Source organism: Dermacentor silvarum, chromosome 7 (assembly GCF_013339745.2).
Source record: "Dermacentor silvarum isolate Dsil-2018 chromosome 7, BIME_Dsil_1.4, whole genome shotgun sequence".
Classification (NCBI taxonomy): domain Eukaryota; kingdom Metazoa; phylum Arthropoda; class Arachnida; order Ixodida; family Ixodidae; genus Dermacentor; species Dermacentor silvarum.
The window spans coordinates 132,324,306-132,332,355 of NC_051160.1; the positions used below are offsets into that span (position 1 = coordinate 132,324,306).

Sequence of the window (8,050 nt, forward strand, 5' to 3'; positions counted from 1 at the left end):
CTGTCAAAGGTTCTAACCTCGACAGCCAATCGGGTACACAATCTTGTGTTTTTCTTTATTGCAATAAAGCGAGACATACTCTCTCGAAAATAAATGCGTGCAGGCCTAGCGTCTGGGTCGCAATGGTACCCAGCCATCCTCGCCCGCCATAAACAGTGGAGGCCCTGGAGCATTATTAAATCGTATGGAACTCCGTCCTCATTGTTTATCGCTAGGTACCTTATCCCATGCGGACTCAATGGAAAATCCTTCTTCATTGTCCGTTTTAGGACGTCCCAGAAGTAGACACCTTCCCAGCAATGCAAGAACACATGATCTATGGTTTCAGGTTGCTTGCAGATCAAGCAATATGAGCCCCATGGTACAAGGAAGCCACGTTCTTCCATGAATGTTTTCACTGACACTGTTCCTGAGTGTAGCCTAAAAAAGAATGTTTTTACCCCAGTAGGCACCTCCATTCTTTTCACCCGTTTAAGGACATCCTGTCCTGGTCCTCCACTGTATACCGCTCTGTACAATGGCACTGGGAATACAATATCGCATACATCTCTATATAACGTCTTTCTTTTCACGCCAGATAAATAATCGAAAGAAAAACGCACAGAAAGAAAGCGCACACTATCAACAACTTCTTTTAGATAGCCGCGAATCGTTCCTGGCATACTGTTGCTACTAACAATGAGTGCCGGCAAAGCGGCTCTTAACCTGAGCTGTAATACCGTACGCAGAAATGGATCGCGCACATCCCGAAAAAACAAAAATCTATTGACAAGCTGTCGTACAAAAAGATGCGCCAAGCCCAGCCCCGCTTCCTTCACCCGCCTGAACAGGTTTGTTCGGCTACATCTTTCCCAGTTGGAGTCCCAGATAAAAACGGCGAACACTGTGCAACCTTTGCACGTTTACCCTTGAACAAAACAACGTCTGCATGACGTACCACAAGTTCGTAATGAAAAACATATTACATACAGTTGCCCTTGCGAAAATGGACATGTTGATGCCTTTCCACCTGTCTGCTTTTTCTCTTGTTTCTTTTATTTGGTTCGTCCAGTATCCCTCGCTATGTTTGTAACTGTCCATGGGAACACCGAGATACTTGGTAGGGATTTTCACCCAGTTCACATTCGCAAAGTTGTCCGGGGCCGAAGACCACTCTCCGTGCCACAAACAGAGGGACTTACCCCAGTTCACTTTACTGCCCGTCACATCACAATACTGCTTCACAACGCGTATCGTTTCTGTTACACTTTCTCTGTTTGTAAAACACACGGCTATATCATCTGCATATGCCAGGAGCTTGACTTCTGTGGCTGCCAAGCTATAACCTCGTATTTGCTCGTTCTCAATTGTTGCCAAACACATCGTTTCTATGTAAATTGCAAACAAAAGAGGACTGAGGGGGCAGCCTTGACGCACAGAACGCATGACGTTAATGGGGGACCCCAATGATTTATTCACAATTAAGCGTGTTGTGCAGTTCTGATACGCCAACGCCACTCCCTCAGTGATGATGGCACCTACATTAACGTGATCCAGAATGGCAAACAAAATATCATGAGACACACAGTCAAACGCTTTCTCGAGGTCAAGTTGGAGCACTGCGACGCCGTCGTAAGTGATGTCACAGCACTCGAGCACGCACCGCATCGTGTGAATATTCGAAAAAATTGACCTCCCTTTGATCCCACACGTTTGGTGGTCTGCAACTATTTCTTTGATGACGCTTTGAAGTCTGGCTGCCAAAATCTTCATGAAAATCTTATAGTCAACATTGGTTAACGATATCGGCCTATAAGATGTCACGAGCCTAAGTTTCTCCGCTTTGTCACTCTTTGGTATCAAGATGGTATGCGCTTTACCAAAAGAAGGCGGCAAAGCTTTGTTCACATACGCAGCGTTAAACAGGTCTGTTAGCAGGGGCGACAGTTCTTTCTTGAAGGCTTTATAAAAACATGCGCTGAGACCGTCAGGTCCGGGTGATTTGCCATTGTTCAAATCATTTATTGCTTTTTCGACTTCGTGCTCTCTGATATTCCCTTCTAATAGGTCCTTCGTGTCGTCACTCAATCGCGGCATGCGACTGAGAAAAACCTTTTTGAACTCATCTACATTGGCTTCTTGATATGCAAACAGTGACTGGTAATAGTCTAAAAACGCTCGGCCTATGCTCTTATTATCGTCGACAAGCGTGCCGTTCCATGAGATCTTATCGACATGATTACGTCGACCATGAGCTTTTTCAAGTCCAAGCGCCCTTTTGGTGGGCGTCTCCCCCGCTACTAATGCGTTTGCTCTTGCGCGCACAATCGCACCTTGATAGCGTGCTTTGTCCAACTGTTCAATTTGTTCTTTAATGGTTCGCATATCTTCCTTATACGCCCCTGGCTCTTCGCACTCCAGCGCTGTCAGTTGATTAAGTATCTTTCGTAAGTGTCGTTCTTTCATTTCCCTCTCACACTTTAAGCAGCTCGATCTTTCTATTGCTGTCATTTTTACCTTCTGTTTGAACCATTCCCATTTCTCTGCTATTGTTTCAATACATTCATCGCTTAATTCCATAACGGCCTCATGAATTGCGTCTACAAATGGCGCGTCTTTTAGTAGTACGGCATTCATTTTCCATTGGTCCCAGTTGAAAGATTGACTCTTCTTCTTCATTCCTATGGTACACATCACCAAGCAGTGATCGGAGAACGACACAGGTGCAACAGAATAACTGTGGCACTTTGGAATCATGTCCTGTGACATGTACAAGCGGTCTAACCGCGCATGGCTACTGCCTTGAAATCCCGTATACATCACTTCCCTCTCCCCATCCAGACACTCACATACATCGTCTAGTTCACTTTCACTAATCAGCCTAGACAATATATGACTGCTTTTATCGCGTATACCAGCATTATTCGATCGATCCCGAGCACTCAAAACACAGTTAAAATCCCCCAACAAAAGCATGCACTTTTCACTGCTAATATACTGAAAAAGATTGGAAAAAAATAATGCACGTTCTTCTACACCATTCGGCGCATATATGCATATGACTCGGAATTCAACTTCACAATAAACAAAATCGCACATAACAATCCTTCCTGACTGACATGAAAACACACTTTGAACAACCAGGTCTCGTAACTTCTTAACCAACAGGACACGTCCAGTGGACGTCCCTACCGCGTGGCTCACGACCGCATAATATCTAGACGTGAAACGCCGCACCATGCTCCCGGTCTCCTCCTCCCCGTCTACCTTGGTCTCCTGGACAGCTAAAACGTCTATGTCGTGGTCAGTGACCAACCGTAGGACTTGACTTTGCCTACGGCTAGCCGCCAAGCCTCGCACGTTTAGTTTGGCAATACTGAGAGACGGGTCAGGTGCCATGCTGTGCTAAAGAATGAGGTAGGCCCAGGAGCTTGGTGCTTACCTTTCACGACTAGCCCTCGGCTAGCCGCCTCCGGGACCTTCCGGCTTGCCGGCGTTGTTCGTGGGAGGCGCTTTCTCGCCAGGCGTTCTCTCCGGCGGGATGTTGGGCTTTGGCTTGAAGCCTAATCGCCTCCCAAGAGGCGTCTTTGTCGGCGGCCCCTCGCTGGTACTCGTTGCACCCTCCTCTCGGTCTTTTGTCTCGTCGTGGGGTCGCTTGACTGGAGCGGGAGTCGTAGTCCGGTCGCCATCGTTGATTCCCTCGTCTTGTTCCATTGCCGCCTTGTCGTCTTCACTAAACGCCCCCCGTCACCTGCTCCTCTGCATTCGCGACTTGTGGCGACGTACTCGGCTTCGCAGCGGCCTTAGCCACCTTGACGTCTGCATTTACGTCCAACGCAGCACTGCCTGTCGGTAGTGGTACCGGGTCTCCGGCTCCTTTCGCAGCGTCCTCCGCCTCCACCACGTCCATGACGTGCTCCGCCGCACCATCAGTCGCAGCAGGGCCCGTCACGGCGGCGTAGGATTTCACGCAGTTAGCGTCCACGTGGCCGAAACGTCTGCACCGTGAACAGCGGGGGACTTTACATTCACGGCGGACGTGTCCCGTGCCCTGGCAACGCAAGCACTGCATGGGCCGGCCGGGAACAACTACCAAGGCCAACTCTCCGCCGACGCGGACCTGATGTGGAAGGTCCTCCACTTTAACGCCGCTCTTCAGCTTGAGCAGCACGGTCCTGGTGGTTGACGTCTTGTCCCCCATGCCTTGGACGCGCCACCTCTCCCGGCTTACCTCCTCCACCTTGCCGAAAGCCGCGAACGCAGTCCGGATGTCCTCGTCGGCCACGCCGTACAGAAGCCAGTGAAGCCTAAGCTTCACCTGCTGGTCCTGTGGGTCGACGATGACGCACCGTCGTCCCTTCACCTGGAGTTCCTTGTGGGCCACCAGTCGTTTTGTGGCGGTCGCATCCTTGAGGGTCACCGCCCAGACGTGGTTAATCTGGTACGCCCCTATGCATAGCACCTCAGGCAGCAAGCCTGTCGGCAGCAGGGCGTCCCTGAAATCCTCGACCTTGTAGGGTCTGGCACGCACATCACCGTGCAAAAACACGGTATTCATCGCCACTCTTCCTTGGGGCAGTTGAGGCAGAATAAACGGATATTCGTTGTCATCGTCGTTGGTCCTGTTACCGCGGCCAAAAGTGACCGCTGTCGCTGCCCTTGAAGAGGCCATGATCCTACGAACCGTCACGATCGGTGGCCGGAAGCAGAATGAGACCAACGAGCCGCCCTTGCGCATGTACTGCTTTCGATAGCTCATAAGAGAGTGCTACACGCGCGAGCAGATGATGCTAAATATAACATCAATTATTTCGTATTCCCTTCAGTGGGCTCTAGTTACAGCATCCAGAACGACCAACGTTGCTCAAGGAAAGGAAGTTACGACCCGTTAGCGCTGTTCTCAGATAGAATAGCTACCTGCTAAGAGAGAAAAAAAAGGGCTCGTCCGGGATTTGAAGCCGGGACCTCTCGCACCCGAAGCGAGAATCATACCCCTAGACCAACGAGCCGCCCTTGCGCATGTACTGCTTTCGATAGCTCATAAGAGAGTGCTACACGCGCGAGCAGATGATGCTAAATATAACAACAATTATTTCGCTTTCTCATCAGTGGGCCTCTAGTTACAGCATCCAGAACGACCAACGTTGCTCAAGGAAAGGAAGTTCCGACCCGTTAGCGCTGTTCTCAGACGGAAATAGCTACCTGCTAAGAGAAAACAATAAAGGGCTCGTCCGGGATTTAACCCGGGATCCTCTCGCACCCGAAGCGAGAATCATACCCCTAGACTAACGAGCCGCCCTTGCGCATGTACTGCTTTCGATAGCTTATAACGGAGTGCTACACGCGCGAGCAGATGATTCTAAAAATAACAATTATTTTCGCTTTCTCATCAGTGGGCCCTAGTTACAGCATCCAGAACGACCAACGTTGCTCAAGGAAAGGAAGTTCCGACCCTTTAGCGCTGTTCTCAGACGGAAAAGCTACATGCTAAGAGAAAAAGAAAAACGGGCTCATCCGGGATTTGAGCCCGGGACCTCTCGCACCCGAAGCGAGAAGCATACCCCTAGACTAACGAGCCGCCCTTGCGCATGTACTGCTTTCGATAGCTTATAACGGACTGCTACACGCGCGAGCAGATGATTCTAAAAATAACAATTATTTTGCTTTCTCATCAGTGGGCCCTAGTTACAGCATCCAGAACGACCAACGTTGCTCAAGGAAAGGAAGTTCCGACCCTTTAGCGCTGTTCTCAGACGGAAAAGCTACATGCTAAGAGAAAACAATAAAGGGGTCGTCCGGGATTTCAACCCGGGATCTCTCGCACCCGAAGCGAGAAGCATACCCCTAGACTAACGAGCCGCCCTTGCGCATGTACTGCTTTCGATAGCTTATAACGGACTGCTACACGCGCGAGCAGATGATTCTAAAAATAACAATTATTTTGCTTTCTCATCAGTGGGCCCTAGTTACAGCATCCAGAACGACCAACGTTGCTCAAGGAAAGGAAGTTCCGACCCTTTAGCGCTGTTCTCAGACGGAAAAGCTACATGCTAAGAGAAAACAATAAAGGGGTCGTCCGGGATTTCAACCCGGGATCTCTCGCACCCGAAGCGAGAAGCATACCCCTAGACTAACGAGCCGCCCTTGCGCATGTACTGCTTTCGATAGCTTATAACGGACTGCTACACGCGCGAGCAGATGATTCTAAAAATAACAATTATTTTGCTTTCTCATCAGTGGGCCCTAGTTACAGCATCCAGAACGACCAACGTTGCTCAAGGAAAGGAAGTTCCGACCCTTTAGCGCTGTTCTCAGACGGAAAAGCTACATGCTAAGAGAAAACAATAAAGGGGTCGTCCGGGATTTCAACCCGGGATCTCTCGCACCCGAAGCGAGAAGCATACCCCTAGACTAACGAGCCGCCCTTGCGCATGTACTGCTTCGATAGCTTATAACGGACTGCTACACGCGCGAGCAGATGATTCTAAAAATAACAATTATTTGCTTTCTCATCAGTGGGCCCTAGTTACAGCATCCAGAACGACCAACGTTGCTCAAGGAAAGGAAGTTCCGACCCTTTAGCGCTGTTCTCAGACGAATAGCTACATGCTAAAGAGAAACAAAAAGGGCTCGTCCGGGATTTCTAACCCGGGACCTCTCGCACCCGAAGCGAGAATCATACCCCTAGACCTAACGAGCCGCCCTTGCGCATGTACTGCTTTCGATAGCTATAACGGAGTGCTACACGCGCGAGCAGATGATTCTAAAATAACAATTATTTCGTTTTCTCATCAGTGGGCCTAGTTACAGCATCCAGAACGACCAACGTTGCTCAAGGAAAGGAAGTTACCGACCCGTTAGCGCTGTTCTCAGATCGGAATAGCTACCTGCTAAGAGAAAACAAAAAGGGCTCGTCCGGGATTTTAACCCGGGATCCTCTCGCACCCGAAGCGAGAATCATACCCCTAGACCAACGAGCCGCCCTTGCGCATGTACTGCTTTCGATAGCTTCATAACGAGCTGCTACACGCGCGAGCAGATGATTCTAACAATAAACAATTATTTCGTTTTCTCATCAGTGGGCTCTAGTTACAGCATCCAGAACGACCAACGTTGCTCAAGGAAAGGAAGTTACCACCCGTTAGCGCTGTTCTCAGATAGAATAGCTACCTGCAAAGAGAAAACAAAAAAGGGCTCGTCCGGGATTTTAACCCGGGACCTCTCGCACCCTAAGCGAGAATCATACCCCTAGACCAATGAGCCGCCCTTGCACATGTACTGCTTTCGATAGCTCATAAGAGAGTGCTACACGCGCGAGCAGATGATTATAACAATAAGAACAATTATTTCGTTTTCTCATCAGTGGGCTCTAGTTACAGCATCCAGAACGACCAACGTTGCTCAAGGAAAGGAAGTTACCACCCGTTAGCGCTGTTCTCAGATAGAATAGCTACCTGCAAAGAGAAAACAAAAAAGGGCTCGTCCGGGATTTTAACCCGGGACCTCTCGCACCCTAAGCGAGAATCATACCCCTAGACCAATGAGCCGCCCTTGCACATGTACTGCTTTCGATAGCTCATAAGGGAGTGCTACACGCGCGAGCAGATGATTATAACAATAAGAACAATTATTTCGTTTTCTCATCAGTGGGCTCTAGTTACAGCATCCAGAACGACCAACGTTGCTCAAGGAAAGGAGTTACCACCCGTTAGCGCTGTTCTCAGATAGAATAGCTACCTGCAAAGAGAAACAAAAAGGGCTCGTCCGGGATTTTAACCCGGGACCTCTCGCACCCTAAGCGAGAATCATACCCCTAGACCAATGAGCCGCCCTTGCGCATGTACTGCTTCGTAGCTCATAAGAGAGTGCTACACGCGCGAGCAGATGATTCTAACAATAGAACAATTATTTCGTTTTCTCATCAGTGGGCTCTAGTTACAGCATCCAGAACGACCAACGTAGCCAAGGAAAGGAATGTTCCACCGTTTAGCGCTGTTCTCAGATAGAATAGCTACTGCAAGAGAAAACAAAAAAGGGCTCGTCCGGGATTTAACCCGGGACCTCTCGCACC

At 49.3% G+C, this 8,050-nt stretch overlaps 6 non-coding genes across 6 annotated transcripts; all 6 read right to left on the reverse strand.

Moving 5' to 3' along the window:
* Nucleotides 1–4,916: 4,916 nt before the first annotated feature.
* Trnap-cgg (transfer RNA proline (anticodon CGG)) lies at nucleotides 4,917–4,988 on the reverse strand. Its single transcript has one exon. It is a non-coding gene; the product is annotated as a tRNA-Pro (tRNA).
* A 1,617-nt stretch (nucleotides 4,989–6,605) lies between these two features.
* On the reverse strand, nucleotides 6,606–6,679 carry Trnap-cgg (transfer RNA proline (anticodon CGG)). Its single transcript has one exon. It is a non-coding gene; the product is annotated as a tRNA-Pro (tRNA).
* Nucleotides 6,680–6,886: 207 nt separating this feature from the next.
* On the reverse strand, nucleotides 6,887–6,959 carry Trnap-cgg (transfer RNA proline (anticodon CGG)). The gene has a single exon. It is a non-coding gene; the product is annotated as a tRNA-Pro (tRNA).
* Nucleotides 6,960–7,170: 211 nt separating this feature from the next.
* On the reverse strand, nucleotides 7,171–7,242 carry Trnap-agg (transfer RNA proline (anticodon AGG)). The gene has a single exon. It is a non-coding gene; the product is annotated as a tRNA-Pro (tRNA).
* Nucleotides 7,243–7,454: 212 nt separating this feature from the next.
* Nucleotides 7,455–7,526, reverse strand: Trnap-agg (transfer RNA proline (anticodon AGG)). The gene has a single exon. It is a non-coding gene; the product is annotated as a tRNA-Pro (tRNA).
* Nucleotides 7,527–7,735: 209 nt separating this feature from the next.
* Trnap-agg (transfer RNA proline (anticodon AGG)) lies at nucleotides 7,736–7,807 on the reverse strand. The gene has a single exon. It is a non-coding gene; the product is annotated as a tRNA-Pro (tRNA).
* Nucleotides 7,808–8,050: the final 243 nt, after the last annotated feature.